Below are 20,112 nucleotides of genomic sequence, written 5' to 3'. Positions count from 1 at the left end.
ATTGGATGAACCAGAGTTAGAACTTGTTTTATTTGATGAAAATGCAACTACAAGCATGGAGAAGGAGAAAGACAATGAAGTGGAGGAAATGTCATAAATTTCATTATCTTTTCTTTTTTAAACATTTGAATGTGTTGTAGTTAATATTTATTTCTTATAAGTATGAAACTTCTAAATATGTATCTTTATGGTTGAATTTGAATGTTGATTTGGACTTTATTTATTATTGAATGAAACTTCTAAATATTTCTTATAAGCATGGAGAAGGAGAAGGACAATGAAGTTGTGGAAATATCATAAATTCCATTATCTTTTGTTTTTTAAACATTTGAATGTGTTGTAGTTAATGTTTATTTCTTATAAGTATGAAACTTCTAAATATGTAACTTTATGGTTGAATTTGAATGTTGATTTGGACTTTATTTATTATTGAATATCTTTCATGATATATATATATACCCCTATATTTTTTATATTTACACGTTTTCCCCACGTTTTCGTTTCCTATATTTTTTAAAATGTCATTTCCCTGTGTCCATTTTCACGTTTCCCCGTGTTCGTGTTTCCATTTCCGTGCTACTTAGGTGACATGTGCATTATAATAATAATCTCGTTCTCCTTGAGGGGTTGTAAAATTGAAGCAGTAACTTGTCTGCCAGGTCTGTTATGTTTTTCTTTCGAGCTGCTTAGAGTCAAGAATAAGATTAATTGTATATATAAACTATATTAATCAAATTCCTAGTGCTCCTTCACATATAATTTTTTTAAGCCTCCATACTCCAAACTGTAAGTGAAGGGGAAGCAGTTGAAAATGTATCGTCTAAGAGATTTTGTTTGGATTGTTGCTATTGAAAGGATGTTCCTTTGCAAGTCTTTATTCTGGTTCTTTTTAGATCTTTTATTACTTGAGGTTTATGACCATATTGAACTTGAGATTAAACCCAGAATAAATAAAAATGTTAATAGTTAAAAATGGATTGGTTATACCTCTCTGATGGAAAATGAGAGCAACTGCAAATAAGTATGCTAATCTTCTATCAGGAACTAAATTTCTTCTTTTATGACACTGGATTGGGTTCTTGGAGTGTCAAGAGAAGCTTGATGAGAAAAAGACACAGAAAATTGACAGCGATTATTTATAAAACTTTATCTACATAGAATTGCCACAGTTGTGATATTAAGATATTGTGGCCTGAATTGTGTTCGTATACATAAAATATTGTGTTCTAACTTTTATGGTTCTGTTTGGCATTATTAGAATTGCTATTGAGAAAAGCACACTATATATGTTGGTTAGAGGGTATTAAAAATTAATTTAAAGTTAAATTTGACATGTTTTGATCATAAGAATTCTAAAATAACTTAGCAACTTTTTTCAACATTTAAAATGATACTTTTTCAAAAAACAACTTTTGGCCTCCCAATCAGCAATCACAATCCCAAATGCAGCCCAGGTAGCAACATGATATCAGAGCTGGTAAATGCCATCTGAGATTCTAGTGCTCCATGCTTTTCAAATTTTCAAATATATTTAACCCAACTTTACTGGGTTGCTCCATTTCTTTTCCATTCACTTCCTGCTTATCTTTTCCAAGCCTTATATTCTTCCCTAATTAGTGCTTTCTTCTTGGATTAGAGATTGGATCTTAGGGGTCACAGAGTTCGTAGTCTTAAGGTTGGTGGGTTCAACTTGTCACCAAATTTAGAGGTAAGCATATCTAATGAGGATGCTTCAGTGCTTATATCTGCTGAGCTATGCAGTGAAAACTATTTTTGCTAGTGATTCCTTTTTAGTGATGTAGACACCATATTTTGGCCGATCTTTGAAGGCAAGGATCTTTTAAAATTGGAACTTTATTATCCGTTCTTGATCACAGGTAGCTTTTCCGAACTTACTGATTGCCCGTCCCTGGAACAAATCGATCTCACGCTCAAGTTAGATTATTTTTCGATCTCTTGGTCTTTATCAGATGAGTTCGAGTCAATATTGGGTCTTTGGACCATCCAATCTTACTTGCTTTTATTCTTCGATCTCTCTATGTACAAATATCGCAGAATTTCATTTGACTAATGTTGTGATCTGGCTTCTCGCTTGAATTCCCTAGATATTCCTCAAAACGAAGTTAAGGTTTTTATCCGGTCTAATAATGGTTCCGACCTTAAAAGTTCAAGTCAATGTCAAATCTTTGCAATTCTAATATTCTAAAATTTTATTCGATATTTGGTCATGGCTCCATCCGATCTCATGTTCGCATATAATGCTTTTCCGATCTCTTGGAGTAATTTGATATCTTTTAATTGATAGTCGCTCTCAGGTTTAATGTTCAATCAATTAAGTACTCAGACAATTTAGTTTGGGTGCTTCCCGATCTTATCAAGAAATTGAACATAAAAGACTTCAATTCATTCCAAAGTAAAATATACAAGTCAATTAGCAAGGGGGGTCTTCTCCTCCCTGCTCCTCGGTTACATCCCTCTCTCTCTCCTCACCCTTATGCTCCTCATCGCTGTCCTCTTCGGCCACTGGGATGAGTTTATCTATCCAGGAAAAGTCCTCCTTAGGATAACGCTTCTTTAGGTCAGACAAGAGGTCGTTATGGGCGTTCACATATGCCCCAGCCTCTTTTGTAGTGCTCTCCTCCTCCTTTGCTTGGAGCTCCTCCTCCTTCGCTCGAAGTTCCTCAGAAAAATGAGCGAGATCGGCAGATCGACCAGCCCAGGAGAATTCAAGTTCTTGCTCCACTTCAGCTATCCTCTCTTTGCAATACTTCACCCGATCTTCCAGTTTGACGATGTAATCATTGGCAGTGGAGAGCTGAACCTTTGCAGATGATGCATCCTAAACCGCCTTAAGAATTTCCTTCCTTAAGACGTGAGCTTTTTCTCTGATCACGTGTTGGTTTGCAATAGCCTCCAAGCCTAAGCTCATTGTTTGAGTTAGAATATCATTAATACTCTCCTCAGCCAACCGGTTTCAATCTTCTTGGAAGCAGATGGAAGTGCCCATGACCTTGGCTAGACCAGGGTTCCCTCAGGTGGAGCTGTTTCTTTCCAGCTATTGGATAAGGAGTTGAGCTCCCCGGGAGAGCGTTCTAATAGTAGGACCAGAAGACTCCCATTCTACATTGGAAGAGATCGGAGGAGGCGGACATTCAATCTGCTGAGGAGGAGAGACGATGACCTCTACTTCTGAGACCTGCTACTCCTGAGGTCGAGGAGGGAAGCTCGGTACTTCTACCAAGTCTCGTCGAGGTGTCTGAACAGTGGCGGCAGTAGCCTTTTTCATGGCTCGTACCTTTCGGGAGACCTCCCTCTTTTGCTTGCGGCTCTCTTTGGACTCGTCACCACCCACCATACATGCACAAAGAAGAAGTCAATGAGTTCGCTAAGATTGAGAGACTAGATATCTGGATTGTACCGGTAGCAGGACCGAGGTCAGAAAGTTGAAGCTTGTAATCTTCGTGGGAGATCAGTCACATCATCATCATTTCAGTTCGCCCATAACCTCATCTAAGCACGAATATTTATGGGTGGCTGCCTGAGTTTTTAATTCCTTCACCATGGCATCTTCGTCTTTATTTAAAGTGAGCTTCTTAGGGACTTGGGGGACCAAATAATTCCAATTACGTGGGATCCCCTTAAAACAGTTTCGATCCTTGCTCCTAAGGATGAAAAACCGTTCCTTCCAATTCTTCAGCGAAGAAGGGAGATCAGTGAGAAGCTCACAGTTCGGCTTCACCTGAAAGAACTAGAATTCATCATCCTTTCTGTGGGCAAGCCTATACAGCTCGGCAAAGACCCTAACCATGGGCTCTAGTCTCTTGGCTCGGCAGAGGCCTCTGAAGGCTACTAAAGTCCGCTAGGAGTTCGGATGCACTTGAGCCACAGAGACATGGTGGAATTTTAGGACGGCCTTATAAAATCCATCCAAGGGAAAACGGAGCCCAAACTTCAGCTGCTCCTCGTACAGTATGATAAGATTGCCTTCTTCAAAGAAGTGATCGGCCCGAAGATCGCCATGGCATCTGATAAGTTCAAAAGAGTCGATCTGCAGATTGTATTCTTAACTTATGGATTGGAGATTAGTTTCTCTAAGGACTAACGGCACTTCATCAACTGGCAGGTTCTCCTTTCTCGAAGGCATTCCTCGCTTCGGTCTGGTAACCGGACAAGTAACCGGAATGATGGCTGTGCTGGATCGTCCGCTTGGTCTAATCGTGTCGCCTTCTTTCGAGGTCCACGAACTATGGACAAAAGGTAGGCTCGCAGCTCTCTGACCCTCGGTACCACTCATTTTCACAAAATAAATGAAAAATTAATCGAGAAAAGATCAAAACCCTTACCAGAGTGTGAATCGGTGCCTGAAAACTTTAGAAAGTGAGAGGAAGTGTTAAAATCGCTAGGGGAAGGTCTGAAAGTGACATAAGGGAAACAAATGACTAACCTTTCCCCTATTTATACCCGTCTGAGCATTAAATGCTCATGAAGTCCCAAGTGACGTATCGGTTAGTGGAACCAGGTCACCTCCTTGACACGTCGCAAGAAGGTTCCAGAAACATAGTAAAAAATTAGATAAATAAGATCGATCAACTAAGGTCATCGGATTGAACAAATTTCCAAACCCACGGATAGTTGAATGGCGATTCGTCTAGGGATCATATCTAGTACACTTATCGGAGATCGGAAAAATAACCAATGCAATAACAAAATAAAAACATTCAAGTAAAAATTTCATTTCATTTCCAAAAGATTAGATTATATCATTTGGGCAATTTCAAAATATCTGATTACATCAGTTGGGCAATCTCAAAAGTTCTGATTACATCATTTGGGCTATCTCGAAAGATCAGATTATATCATTTGGGCGATCTCTCCAAATCAGCATTACATTCTACCTAGCTTAAGACTACTCCGAAGCCTAGAATGCTGACCTATGTCAAAGCCTAGTTTTGTGGCTGAATCAAAAGAAGTGTTTGATCAGAAAGCCAGTAATAAATACTGGGCAGATGTACAGCTCAAGTGGAGTGACTATGACTCTCATGATATTGAGCGGCATCATTGTTGATGTCATCGATCAGAATCGAGCTATAATCGGGACCCTCGAGATGGTAAGGAACCAAGTGAACTTCAAGAGGCGATCATTGATATTAAGATTGAAATTAGTGGTCCTCTTATTAGAGATCGGTCTACGAGCTATGCCGATGGGCCTATCCGAGATTGGTGTGCTAGTTAGCTTTGACCTTGATCGATTAATTAGTCCAGTTCCATCACCATCATCGGATGACACCCTCATAAACCTCTGATCACCGGAGTTGCTCATTTTCGAGAAATGAACAAAGAAAGCATTCGGAAAAAGATTAAAGTGGTTGTCATGGGAAGTATTCTTGCCGAAAAAGCCAGGAACTGAAGAATGAAACATTGAAGGTTCACCGGAGAAAGTTGTGAATATGCAAAGGAAAATCCCTTGGCATAGATACAGGGCCCTGGCATATATTGCATACAGAACCCAAAGCGGACGCATCGGTAACTGAAGAATTTATTGCTTTGACCAATGCAAGTTAGATAGAGAGAAAAGATCAGGAGTGAGAGAGATAGGGAAATAAGAGGGGACCCGATGCAAGAGATAGAGATCAGAATAATGACCCTAAAAGGGGATGGTCATAATGGGAAGATAAAAAAAGCAAGGAACGACATGTAAGATCAGAGAACTCAGGGAGTTGAATAACTACCGATCATGGCCTTTAATTAGCTTCCCCCACCGTTAGATCCGAGTTAGTTAATGCATTGCAGGCATGATCAGATCCTCACCATACATCTCATTCGCAAGGACACCCTCCTAGCCGCCAGAAGCCAAAATGGTTAAAGCAGCCCTGGACATCCCGACCTACACCATTGATCATAATTGTAAGGATGGATCTGGAGCCCTCAGATCAAAAGTAGAAGATAGATTCAACGCCTTTTATTCCCAGCCTTTGGATCCTTTTCGTAAGGCGAGACCTTTGACCGTTGGATTAAGGGGGGAAATGATAGATATTCTGAATGGAATCCCGACCCTCCATTTTGATTCTCTTTAATTCTCAGACATCAGATTATGTCCTTTTGAATCTAAGCCTTCCGTCTCCCCCTGATAAGATCCTGACCCTTCATTTTGGACACCCATTCCCTATAAATACCTACATGTAACATTGTAGAAAGGAGGAAATGGTGATTATCATGGAAAGACTCTGGACTTTGATTCAGTCTTGCTACTTGTCATTCGGAGCTTTGAAAGTGTTGAGAAACTTTAGAAACAAGTTTTCTGAAGTATTTCATCAAAAGGAGCTCTAAATCCTTAGATTTTCATTTTTAGTACCTATGCATTACCCTGTGAAACCATCTTCACTCCGCCTCATTCCCACCGCCCTAATATCAGTGCATTACCGTCCGAGCTCAACTTTGTTCCGATCTATTCCCATTACCTCAGGTAAGCTCAAGTCCTTCGGCCGTCAGCTTTCACCTCTCTAAGATTTGTGGATACCGAAGTCAGCTCACCTGTCTCCTTAACTTTCCACAGGCAAGTGTCTAAATTGTCATTTTGTTGAATATCCTTGGTTTGTTTTCTCTAGTTTTCTTTTAAAGTTTCTTTTATATCTAGTCACTCTAAATCTCAGAATAGGTTATATAGGCCCGTAGTTATTTCCTGTGCCTTCTTTTTATTCATTCGTAAACTCCATTTATCATCACCTAGTTTTCATTCTTTTCGAGAGTAGATGCTCGAGTCATCGGTGACTCGTAAATACTCTAAAGAATATAGGCAGGAGTACTTTAATATGAGAGTTTTTGGTCTGAATAAATGAAAAATGATAAAGGAAGATAGGTGTAGCAAAGGTCGAATAGGTTGGAAACAAGATTAAGTCAAAACAAATAAGTTATAAGATCAGGACTTGGAATGAACCCAGGTGATAAGACAATAGATCAAGAATCAAGCTAAGTTCGGATCCCAGGCGAGCGACTAAAAAGAGATCGGATGTCGCAAATTAAAGTGTTCTGATAAAGCGATCATGTGGAAGATCGGCAAAGAGTTCGGCCTTTCACCCACCATCTAGTTATAAGGTCCCGTAGGCCAGGAAAAGCTTTATACAGGGCTTTCTTGTGTTTTTGGTACTTCATAAAGGGGTCAAGAAGGACCCTTTACCTAAATCCTTAGTTCAAAGTTTTTATAAAATGCCATTCTAATAAATGTATTAAGAGATCGAGAGAGAGTTCTTACCCAAACTCAGTCTAATTTTTAATGCAATACATTAAGAGATTGGGAGAGAGTTCTTACCCAAACTCAACCTATTTTTTTAACGCAAGATATTAAGAGATCGGGGGAGAGTTCTTACCCAAACTCAGCCCAATTTTTTAATGCAATATATTAAGAGATCGGGGGAGAGTTCTTACCCGAATTCTTGACTAAAATCTTAATAAAATATGTGGAGATCGGGGGAGAGTTCTTACCCGAAATCCTCCGCCTAAATTTTAACAAAATACATTAAGAGATCAGGAGAGAGTTCTTACTCGAATTCTCTTAGCTTAAATTCAAACTAAAATATACTAAGAAATTAGAGGATATTTCTTACACAAAGCTCTCAAATGAAATGCTTAATACACCAAAGGATCAGCGGGAGAGGTCTTCCCAAAGTATCTCAAATAATAGGCTGAGGCCCGATGGAGAGTTCTCCTCAAGGCACTCGTATTTATAGGACAAAAATTCCCCTCTGAGAATATCACAACTTCAATATTCAAATTATGTAACACTCCTATTTGTATAGCCTGGTATATTTTATTGTTCCGGTGACCGGAGTTGGTCCGGACAATTAAGAGGATTAGAACCACACTTAAGACAACTAAAGAAGCCATAAATACAAATAATTAGTAATTGCCAATTAGTTAAGTATAAATAAAAAAAAACAGAACATAAGAGGTTAAACGAGCCGAGAGTCACAGCAATGGGTGACCGTCTCGGGAACGACTGTGAAGCCATTTTAAACTCAAATTTCGAACCATAAAATGTGACGCTGCGGTCCTTAGGACCATTACGAACACAGTGGAAAAGAGAAAAACACGAAAAAGAACTGTTAAGCCAGTCAAATAATTAGGTCAGGGAGCCGGAAGAAATATTGAATTATTTGCAAATCGGGATGAACCGGCGAGGGGCAATTTGGTCAATTGACCCCGAGAGCTGACTCCTGACCTAGCTGTCAAATAAAATTGGAGGAAGAAAAATTTTGGAGTTGGGAATTAAATTAAAGAACTAATGAAAAAAATAAATATAAAAGAAAAAAGAAAATTGAAAAAAGTTTATTAACTCATGTTACCTCATTGGATGACATCATCATGACGTCAAAATACAATTTTAATTTGCCTACCCAAATTGACCAAGTCAATTCTTGTTAATGAGACATAAAATAACAAAAAAGAAATGAAAAAAAATCATTTTTGTGGTCTTCTTCTTCCTAAGTGCCGCCCTAATTTTCTCTTATCTCTTTCTCATTTTTCTTCCACCATTTTTAAGGAACAAACGCTTGAACTCTTTGGTTCCTTTCCATAAATCCCCTAAATCCCAACATTAAATCTTACTCTTAGACCTAGATAAACACTTTGGGAGCAAGAAGGGAGAGAAAACTTAGAGAATTGAAGAACTAGGGAATCTACAAAGTGAGGTAAGCACATCAATTTGAAAGTTGAGATTTAATTGTTGTGTTTTTAGCTTGAATTAGCTTGTAATATGCTTAAAATGAAAAGAAAAAAATTGTGAGTGACCATTACTGAATTTTGGCCAGCAAGAGGGGGAGGGTGATTTGCATGATTTGAATGGGTTGAATGGGTATATAAATCTTAGTTAGTTGAATGACTATGGTTAAAGTCATGGAATCAAGTAAATGCAACAAATGACATGAATTAGGGTTTTAGACATTAGGGTTTAGAGACAAAAAATGTGAGAAACTTGTAAATGGTGTCTTTGACCTAATGTGAAGTGAGAAATGGTCATTTGTGACCTAATTAAGTGTGTTAGAAGTGTTGGAATTTGATCAGCCCGAGGAGCTCTATCAGTACGGCAATGTGAAACTTGTGGTAGAACTCACGGTGGGGTTTGTTTCAAGGCCACCGGTGCATGTTTTAACTGTGGAGGGAGCAGACATTTCGCTAAGGATTGTACTAGTCCGCGCCGGTCTGGACCTTCTGCTACATCTGAAGGATTAGCCCAAGTCTCTACACTTAGAGGGTCATAATCAGCTGCTAGAGGTAGAGGCAGAGGTAGGGGTCCTGGTAACACTCCTGGGAGTCAAAGCACTGTTAACCAGCCAGTATCCAGTGGCGCACCAGTCAGTGTGTATACCATGTGTCAGAGGGAGGAAGCTGAAACATCAGACGTAGTAGCTGGTATTTTCTCCATCCTTGACCAAGATGTACATGTGTTATTAGATCCTGGCTCCACACATTCGTATGTTAGTGCTAGTGTGATGTGTTCTACTGCTATTCAGTGTGTACCAATGGACTATGATATGCTAGTAACTAGTCCATTAGGCCAGGAGGTCAGGGTAAATAGACTATATAGGGACTATCCTTTGGTGATCCAAGGACACACTTTTTTGTCTGATTTGATTGAAATGCCCTTCAGAGATTATGATATTATCTTGGGCATGGATTGGTTAGCCAGGCATCATGCGATGATTGACTGTAGACTGAAGACAATCACTTTTGGTCTCCCTCTGTACAGTGATGTGGTAATACATGGGGAGAGGCATTTATTGCCTTCAAACATCATTTCAGCTGCACTGGCTAGAAAAATGATTAGGAAAGGGTGTGAGGCGTACTTGGCACATGTGATAGACACCCAAGTTGATAGTCCAGCATTGAGGGACATCCCTACGGTATGTGATTTTTCGGATGTATTTCCTGATGAATTGCCAGGATTACCTCCAGAGAGAGAAGTGCAGTTTGAAATTGATGTTATGCCTGGTATGGACCCAATCTCCATAACACCATACAGAATGGCACCTGCAGAATTGAAGGAGTTGAAAGTGCAGTTGCAAGAGCTGCTTGACAATGGCTTTATCCGCCCTAGTGTGTCACCTTAGGGAGCGCCAGTGTTGTTTGTAAAGAAGAAAGATGGCACTTTCCGGTTATGCATTGACTATCGGCAGTTGAATAAGGTGACAATAAAGAACAGACGCCAATTGCGCCGCATTGATGACTTGTTTGATCAGTTGAGAGGTGCAGCTGTGTTCTCCAAAATTGACCTGAGATCAGGTTATTATCAGCTCAAAGTACAAGAGCAGAGTATTTCTAAAACTGCCTTCAGAACCCGCTATGGCTATTATGAGTTCTTGGTCATGCCATTCGGGTTAACTAATGCTCTGACTGCTTTTATGGATCTGATGAACACTATCTTCAGACCATACCTCGACCAGTTTGTTGTGGTATTCATAGATGATATAGTGGTCTATTTGAGAAATGCAGAAGAGCATGATAGACATCTGCGGATTGTACTATAAACTTTGAGGGAGACACAGCTATATGCCAAATTATCGAAGTGTGAATTTTGGCTGAAGGAGATATCCTTTTTGGGGCACATAGTATTAGTAGAGGGATTTAAGGTAGATCCTAGCAAGATATAAGCCATCCTTAATTGGAAGCCACCCAGAAATATCACAAAGATTTGCAGTTTTCTGGGGTTAGCTGGATACTACCGTCGATTTGTAAAGGGATTTTCCATGTTGGCATCTCCATTGACCAAGCTGCTTAGAAAAGATGTGAAATTTCAGTGGATGGATAAATGCCAATAGAGTTTTGATGAATTGAAGAGATGTTTGACTGAAGCTCCAGTCCTGACTTTACCTACACTGGGTAAAGAATATACAGTTTATAGCGATGCTTCTCACAATGGGTTAGGTTATGTGTTGATGCAAGATCGGAATGTCATTGCCTACGCATCACGACAGCTAAAACCGCATGAGAGGAATTATCCGACACATGACTTGGAGCTTGCAGCCATTGTGTTTGCTCTTAAGATCTGGAGACATTATTTGTATGGGGAGAAGTGTTACATCTACACAGATCATAAGAGTTTGAAGTATTTGGGCACTCAGAAAGAGCTGAATTTAAGACAGAGGAGATAGTTAGAGTTGATAAAAGACTATGATTGTCTAATAGACTATCAGCCAGGGAAAGCTAATGTTGTAGCTGATGCCTTAAGTCGCAAGACTATGGCAAGTCTACGGGTTACTCCTTTTTCTTTGGTGCATGAGTTAAGATCATTGCGTGCCAGTTTAGAGATTAATGATGAGGGGCAGACAGTAGTTGCATGGCATGTACAGCCAATATTGATTGATCAGATTAGAATTGCTGCTCAGAATGATCAGAAGTATCAGAGACTGTTGGAAGAAGTCCAGCAGGGCAAGAAACCAGAATTCTCAATAAGAGATGATGGTCTATTGCTACACCAGGGTAGAATGTGTGTTCCTAATAATGTTGATTTGAGGCAGATCATTTTGAAGGAAGCACATGAGTCTCCTTTTGCCATGCACCCTGGTGGTACAAAAATGTATAGAGGGCTAAAGGAGCATTACTGGTGGATGGGTATGAAAAGAGATGTGGCAGAGTTTGTTTCCAAATGCCTAACTTGTCAGCAAGTGAAGGCAGAGCACCTAGTACCAACTGGGTTATTACATCCACTACCAGTGCCAGAATGGAAATGGGAGAGAATAACTATGGATTTTGTGATGGGACTTCCGAGGACACAGAAGAGTGATGATGCAGTATGGGTCATTGTTGACAGACTAACCAAGTCTGCTCATTTTCTGCCAGTCCGAATGGACTACAGTTTAGACAGATTGGCCCGGTTGTGCATCGATGAGATTGTGAGACTGCATGGAGTGCCAATATCCATCGTATCAGATAGAGATCCTAGGTTCACTTCCAGATTCTAGGGTAGTCTTCAGAGAGCCCTAGGAACTAGATTGAACTTCAGTACTGCATTCCACCCACGCATGCATGGCCACCGAGAGGGTAATTCAGATCTTGGAGGACATGCTACGGGCTTGTGTGATTGAGTTTGAGGGCAGTTGGGACATACACTTGCCTTTGATTGAGTTTGCTTATAACAATAGCTACCAATCAAGCATTGGGATGCCTCCATATGAAGCTTTGTATGGCAGAAAATGTAGAACCCCGTTGTGTTGGGATGACGTGGGTGAAAGAAAGATGATTGGATCCGAAATCATTCAGGAAACTGAGGAGAAGATCAAGGTGATCAGAGGTTGACTTAAGACTGCATCAGACCGTTATAAGTCCTACATTGATTTGAAGAGAAGGGATATTGAATGTGCAGTGGGTGACAAAGTATTCCTCAAGGTTTCTCCTTGGAAGAGGATTATGAGATTCGGCAGAAAGGGGAAACTGAGTCCTCGCTTCATTGAGCCATATGAGGTTCTGGAAAGAGTGGGTCCTTTGGCATATCATTTGGCACTACCTCCATAGTTGGAGAAGATACATAATGTCTTCCATGTGTCTATGTTGAGGAGATATCGATCAGACCCATCTCATGTATTACCAGTAGAAGAAATTGAAGTGAATTCAGACCTCACATATGAAGAAGAACCCATAGAGATTCTAGCTTATGAGGTGAAGTAGCTACGAAACAAGCAGATACCATTGGTAAAAGTGCTGTGGAACCATCATTCGGGCCAGGAGGCTACTTGGGAATGAGAGGAGGACATGAGGAGACAACACCCACAGCTGTTCAGAGATTGATACCAGGTAAAATTTTGAGACGAAATTTATTTTAAGGGGGGAGAGAATTATAACACCCCTATTTGTATAGCCTGGTATATTTTACTGTTCCGGTGACCGGAGTCGGTCCGGACAATTAAGGGGATTAGAACCACACTTAAGACAACTAAAGAAGCCATAAATACAAATAATTAGTAATTGCCAATTAGTTAAGTATATATATATATAAAAAAAAAACAGAACATAAGAGGTTAAACGAGCCGAGAGTCATAGCGATGGGTGACCGTCTCGAGAACGACTGCAAAGCCATTTTAAACTCAAATTTCGAACTGTAAAATGTGACGCTGCGGTCCTTAGAACCATTACGAACACAGTGGAAAAGAGAAAATCACGAAAAACAACTGTTAAGCCAGTCAAATAATTAGGTCAGGGAGCTGGAAGAAATATTGAATTATTTGCAAACTGAGATGAACCGGCGAGGGGCAATTTGGTCAATTGACCCTGAGAGCTGACTCCTGACCTAGCTGTCAAATAAAATCAGAGAAAGAAAAATTTTGGAGTCGGGAATTAAATTAAAGAACTAATGAAAAAAAATAAATATAAAAGAAAAAAGAAAATTGAAAAAAGTTTGTTAACTCATGCTTACCTCATTGGATGACATCATCATGATGTCAAAATACAATTTTAATTTGCCTACCCAAATTGACCAAGTCAATTCTTGTTAATGAGACATAAAATAACAAAAAAGAAATGAAAAAAATCATTTTTTTGGTCTTCTTCTTCCTAAGTGCCGCCCCAATTTTCTCTCATCTCTTTCTCATTTTTCTTCCACCATTTTTAAGGAACAAAAGCTTGAACTCTTTGGTTCCTTTCCATAAATCCCCTAAATCTCAACATTAAATCTTACTCTTAGACCTAGATAAACACTTTGGGAGCAAGAAGGGAGAGAAAACTTGGAGAATTGAAGAACTAGGGAATCTACAAAGTGAGGTAAGCACATCAATTTGAAAGTTGAGATTTAATTGTTGTGTTTTTAGCTTGAATTAGCTCGTAATATGCTTAAAATGAAAAGAAAAAAATTGTGAGGGACCATTACTGAATTTCGGCCAGCAAGAGGGGGAGGGTGATTTGCATGATTTGAATGGGTATATAAACCTTAGTTAGTTGAATGACTATGGTTAAAGTCATGGAATCAAGTAAATGCAACAAATGACATGAATTAGGATTTTGGACATTAGGGTTTAGAGACCAAAAATGTGAGAAACTTGTAAATGGTGTCTTTGACCTAATGTGAAGTGAAAAATGGTCATTTGTGACCTAATTAAGTGTGTTAGAAGTATTGGAATTAAAGTCAAATTCGGAGGGAGTGTAGTCATGCTGCTACAGCATGACCAAGTCAACTTTAAAGGACCAAAAATGAAATTTTACAAGTCCAATTGATATGGGACCAATTGGGGATGAAAATAGGCACTAAATTACACAATTTTCATTTAGTAAGTATGCCCAAAAAGTGACTAAAACCTAGTGAACAAATTGACTAAAGTTGAAAAATTGCAGGCTGCCCTGCACAAACTGAACAAATGAATAGTATTTGTTCATTTGGTCATAACTAGAGCTAGGCAGGTCAAAATGACCTAAAATTTTACCAGTGGTTATATGAGATATAGACCTAAAACTCTCATGAAGAACACAAACCCAAATTATTCCATTAAGCCAATCCAATTACTGAGCAAAATTAGATCACTGAATCTGCAGAACTGCAGATTTACCATATGAACAGTAAAGTTTCAATGGCTATAACTCTCTCTAGAAAACTCTGATTTAGGTGATTCTTGAACCGATGGAAACCTAAGACATAGTAGAACATTTCATATGAAGAAAATTAGACCAAATTATAGACTTAACTTAATCAAATTGCTGAACAAATTTGGAGCAATAAATCTGCAGAACTAAATTCTGCAGCATGAATAATAACTGTATTTTGGCTATAACTTGAGCTACAAAACTCCAATTGGAGTGATTCAAAAAGGAGAATAAACTTAAGACAATAGGGAACATTTTCTATGAAGAAAGTTTTACCAAATTCTAACAGTAAAAGGACCAATGAAACAATGCAACTTAGGATTCCAAAACTGAAAATTGGCAATTTTGCCTAAAAGAACTAAGTTTTGAGAAAATGACCAAAACCAACAAGTTTAGTGACCAAAATGTGGTATGTGGGTGAAGTTGGAATTTCCATACCTATTAAGCCTTAGAAAGTTAACAATTTGACTTAAATAGTGTAGTGAATAGTATCCTAAAACACAAAAATTTTGAGAACATCGAGTTTAGCACATTAGAGCTAGATAAAAGTGAAGTTAAATTTTTTTTTTTTGGATTTATGCTAAGTTATGGTACTGAAACACTGTGAAACTGTGTGTTTCAGCTGAAAAAGACTTGGAAGCTCTGAGAGACTGAGTCAAGGCCTAGAGGTGACTCACGTCAGGTTTGTGCATAATAAACCTTATTTGAACCTTTTGTCATTGAAAAATTGATTTAGTGTGATTTATGAAAATTTGAAGTTAATTATAAATTGTGTTGCCATCTTGTGAATGAAATTATGACTTTGGAAATTTATTGGATTTCTCACGAATCATTTGAATAAAATGTTTGAAATTGATTTTTGATTCATACTTAGCATGACAGTGCCTTATTATTCCTTCTCCATTTATGGGGTGAGATCAATTATTTTCCTCCCTCTCTGGTTTACCAGTTGAGGTTATAGATCGGATGAGTACTCATTAGCTAGCTAGCCACCTCCCTCATTGATTTCGATTAGTGAGGTTGTAGATTGCTTTGTCGTGGTGTATAACGCGGCATTGATCGAAAATTTTGTGTCATGGCTTAAGTTGTGTATGAATTGGCAACACTGTGTTTGTTAAATTATTTGACTAAATTATGTTATTATGAGCTTTGATAATTTGTGAAATGTGATTGAGAAATATTTAAACTATGTTTTGGCAATGAATGATTTATGTATTATATTTTAAATTTTTATTGTACACCAATGAGTATTTTTATACTCAGCGATAGCTTATTTTGCTGTCGCAGATAAGAACAAAGAGAAAGCAGCAGAGTGAGCTGCAGGATTGACAAGAACTTCTTGATCCCTTTTGTACGAGTATTGTTTTATACCGTTGTAATTATTTTGATGTAAATACTGTAATGTCATAAGTATCAATGTAAAGTGAGCAGTTGTATAATAAGTTGTAATAATATTATTTTTGGAACTTCTTTTTGTAAATTAATATTTATAGTTTGTGAATTTCATACTTTATGCAATGTGAATGAAGTTATTAAATATTTTGGGATGATAAACTTTGATTGGATTGTGGAATTATTTTTGAAGTGGATCAAATTGAGTTGACTTGAAATTATTTGGTGGTTGGGAGTTGTGAAAAATTTGGAAGTGTTTTTCTCAGGTATTTGAAGAACTGTTTTCTCCAAATACAAACGAAACTCTGTCAAAATTTTTATAAAATGTGCAGTAAAATTAAAATGGACAAAAATTTTTACTAGTTTATTAGCTTTGAGTAAATGATTTTAATTCCTACCAAAATGCTCACCACTTCCAAAATGCAAGAAAATAGTTTTAAAATCCCTTATAGTGTACTTAATGAATTATCGGTAGGTGAAGTTCGGTAGTTCATTAGGTATTCTACGGGATCATGTTATGCCTTATAGAGGGGTAAGGTGTGACAAATTAATCCCCAACAAAAATCCATTACACCTATTCACTGAAGGGTCATCTCATGTACTCGTGTTCTTGGGCAACCCAAAATAGTGAAACATCAAATATTCCTTTTATCCGTACAAAGGATTAACATCATCATTCTAAACCCTAAATTATCAATTTATAAAGAGCACAAAATTAAATCTGCTTACCCTCGTTAAGGGACGAGGTGGGGTGCCTAACACCTTCCACACCCGTATACAGACCCCGAACCTATAATCTCTATTTTCAAAGTGGATTTTAATTTTTACAAATGGTTTTCTTTAATTTTCCTCAAAATTAAAGTGGCGACTCCTCACTTTTCGCACTTCGGTGAGAATCATCCAGCGACTGCAAAGTCCTTGCGACAAGTGATACTCCTTTTTGGTAGTTTGTTTATCTCAAAGACAATATTTTATCTACATTGGAAGGAATTGAGATACTGAAGAGGGTGAAGGTTTGTTGTGCCATAGTACATAATGATTCCATTTCTTATTTTCACTCATACTTTTTCCATGAATTAAATGGCCTCTCAACTAATGAAGTTCCAAGTGTCTAAAGTCATGTACCTATGTTCAAATCTATGCTAACAAAATTTCAGTAATTGATTATTCATACTGGTTTCTGCCAGTCGTTGATTTGAGTTTCAATGATTTTAAGGGGCCTGGGTTTGAACCTCTTGAGAATTGCAAAGTTCTGCAGGTCTGTCGTTAAAATTCAAAAACATGCTTTAGCTTGCGATTTTCTATACAATGAGGTGCTGAAACATTTATAATGTGTAGCAACTTTATCTTGCAGGTAATCAAATCATGTCACTTATAAGTCTTCCTCAGCTTCCTAACCTGGAGGCAAGCCCTTGAATGGTTTCAGCTGTGTTGATAAGTTATTTTTGTCCATGATTTATCACTGACTTCTAAGTTTGTTCTCAAAATGATTATGCTTTTATATTGGCCTCTAGTTTCTCTCTGTGACTCAAAATAAATTAAAGTCACTTTCAATGGCAAGTCAACCTCGACTACAGATTTTTTTTCTTTTTCTTAAATAAATGCTTGCGTAGATTTCTTCATTATGTCATGATTAAATCAATATTTTTAAATATTTTACCCTGTCCCTTCTCTATTTACCTGCCAGTAGAAATAAAATAACAACTCTAAAAGGTTTCCCACATCTACCTATCCTTGCGGTTAGTTGTATGTTTTGTAGTTTTATTCTTCCAGATTTGGCTTATGCTACATGGTTACTGAAATAGTCTTTTATTTCACTTTTTTCTGATATAGTTTATGTGGCTTGTCAATAGAGTAGCTAGTTTTGCAGTATAAAATGTTTGTTCTTGCTGGCCTAGTTGATCATCATGGGTGGCAAAAATTGGTTTGATTATCTAGATAATTTGACACTGTAATTTAGAAATTATGATGGATAAGGGTTTGTAGATATCTCTGAGTTTGACTTAAGGCATTATGTCTTCTTGATCATCTTGACTTTTTCACCAATAATATCACTGAGATATTTATACTCAACTCAACTTAACTCAACTCAATCAAGCTTTTATCCCAAAAATTTATTGGGGTCGGCTATATGGATTCTCTTTCTCCACTTTAAACGATTTTAGGTTAAATCTTCGGAAATATGTAATACTTCTAGGTCATACTGTATTACTCTCTGTAAAGTATCAGCTAGAACAGAATAGGAATGAGACTGGATGAGAAGAGAAAAGAATGAGATGAGAAGAGAATAGAGATTTAGAGAAAGAGAAAATATTACTGATTGACTTCTTGAATTCCTCTGTTCAGGTATTAGTCCACAGTATATATTCTCAGTAATAACTGCTCCTTAACAATTTTCAGACAACTAAAACCACTTCCAGCAGATCTGAGCTGTTTCTAGAATTTCCCTCCAAAAAGCAGTTACACTAATTTCCCTCCAAAAAGTTCTCAACTACCTAAAACAATAACAACTCAACTTACAATTGCTTCTTAACATTCTTCCTTCTTTTTCTATAGTATGTGATAATACCCTCCCCAAGAGAATCTTCTTGTCCCCAAGAAGATCAAAATTCTGGAAATTGAGCCAAAAGAAAAGATTGATCTTTCCAAGTTACTTCTTCAGCTGGAAGATGAAGCCACTTAATAAGGCATTGGAGAATCTTTTGATTATCTCTGGTCATCACTCCAGTCTTCAACACTTTCTCAGGGGCTATGAGTATTGTATCATCCTAAAAAATTGGCAGGTCCTGAACTACTACTGTATCATTGCCCACTTTCCTTTTTAGTAAGGAAACATGAAAAACAAGATGGATGGAGGCATTGTCAGTCAATTTCAGCTTGTAAGCCATTGCTCCAATCTTTGCCACAACTTGATATGGGCCAAAAAATCTTGCTGATAGCTTAAAATTATTTCTTATAGCCAAGGAAGTTTGCTTGAAAGGCTGCAATTTGAGATATATCCAGTCCCTAACTTGAAATTCCCTATAAGATCTCCTCTTATTAACATATTGTTTCATTCTGTTCTGGGCCAGCACTAAATTTTCTCTAATAAGCTGAGATAGCTGCTGCCTTTCTTGCAAAAAATTTGCAATAGAACCTGCTAACACTTCATTTGTTGGAAACATGGCTAAAGAAGCAGGTTGGTAGCCATATAAAGCTTGGAAAGGGGACATCTTCAACCCACTGTGGTGGCTAGTATTATACCACCACTCAGCTAGAGAAAGCCACTTGCACCAAGAAGATGGTTTTTGAAAACACAAACACCTTAGATACCCTTCCAAACTTTGATTCAATCTCTCACTTTGGCCATCCGTCTGAGGGTGGTAAGCAGTAGAATAAGAGAGAGTACACCCAAGCGCTTTGAACAGCTCCTTCCAAAAAGAGCTTGTAAAAATCTTGTCCTTGTTAGATATAATTGTAGAAGGAAGGCCATGCAACTTGAAGATGGTATCCAAAAAAAGATGAGCAATAGTAATTGCAGAAAATAGGTGTTGCAATGCCAAAAAATGAGCATACTTGGTGAATATACAGATAACTACCAAAATTGTATCCTTGCCTTTTTACCTGGGAAGCTGCTCCACAAAATCCATGGTAATATGCTGCCATGCTTGTGATGGCACAGGAAGTGGCTCTAACAACCCTGAAGAAGCACAATGCTCTACTTTACACCTTGCACACACATCACAACTTCTAACCCAATCCATCACACTCTTCATCATTCCCGACCAATGAAAGTGCCAATGTAGCCTGACATTGGTCGCATTAATTCCTGAATGCCCTCCTAAACAGGAATTATGATACAAGGTTAACAAATGATTCTTGAGGGTGCCTGTGCTGCCAATATACAATTTGCCTTTGTAAATGAGCAAACCATCTTTATAAGAATATCCAGGGTGAGCTGTCTCATCAATAAACACATGGGCAATTATATTAGTAACTTGAGTATCACCTTCATAACTACTTGCTACTTTACTTATCCAAGTAGGCTGCAGAGAATTTTAGAGTGTTAAAAGCTGCCCTTCCTCACTAAAAGATTATCTAGACAACGCATCTGCTACCTTGTTATCCACACCCCTTCTATACAGAATGGTATACTGCAACCCTAACAATTTAGAGATTCCT

This window comes from Hevea brasiliensis, chromosome 17, assembly GCF_030052815.1.
Source record: "Hevea brasiliensis isolate MT/VB/25A 57/8 chromosome 17, ASM3005281v1, whole genome shotgun sequence".
Taxonomy (NCBI): domain Eukaryota; kingdom Viridiplantae; phylum Streptophyta; class Magnoliopsida; order Malpighiales; family Euphorbiaceae; genus Hevea; species Hevea brasiliensis.
This window is presented reverse-complemented; position numbering follows the sequence as displayed.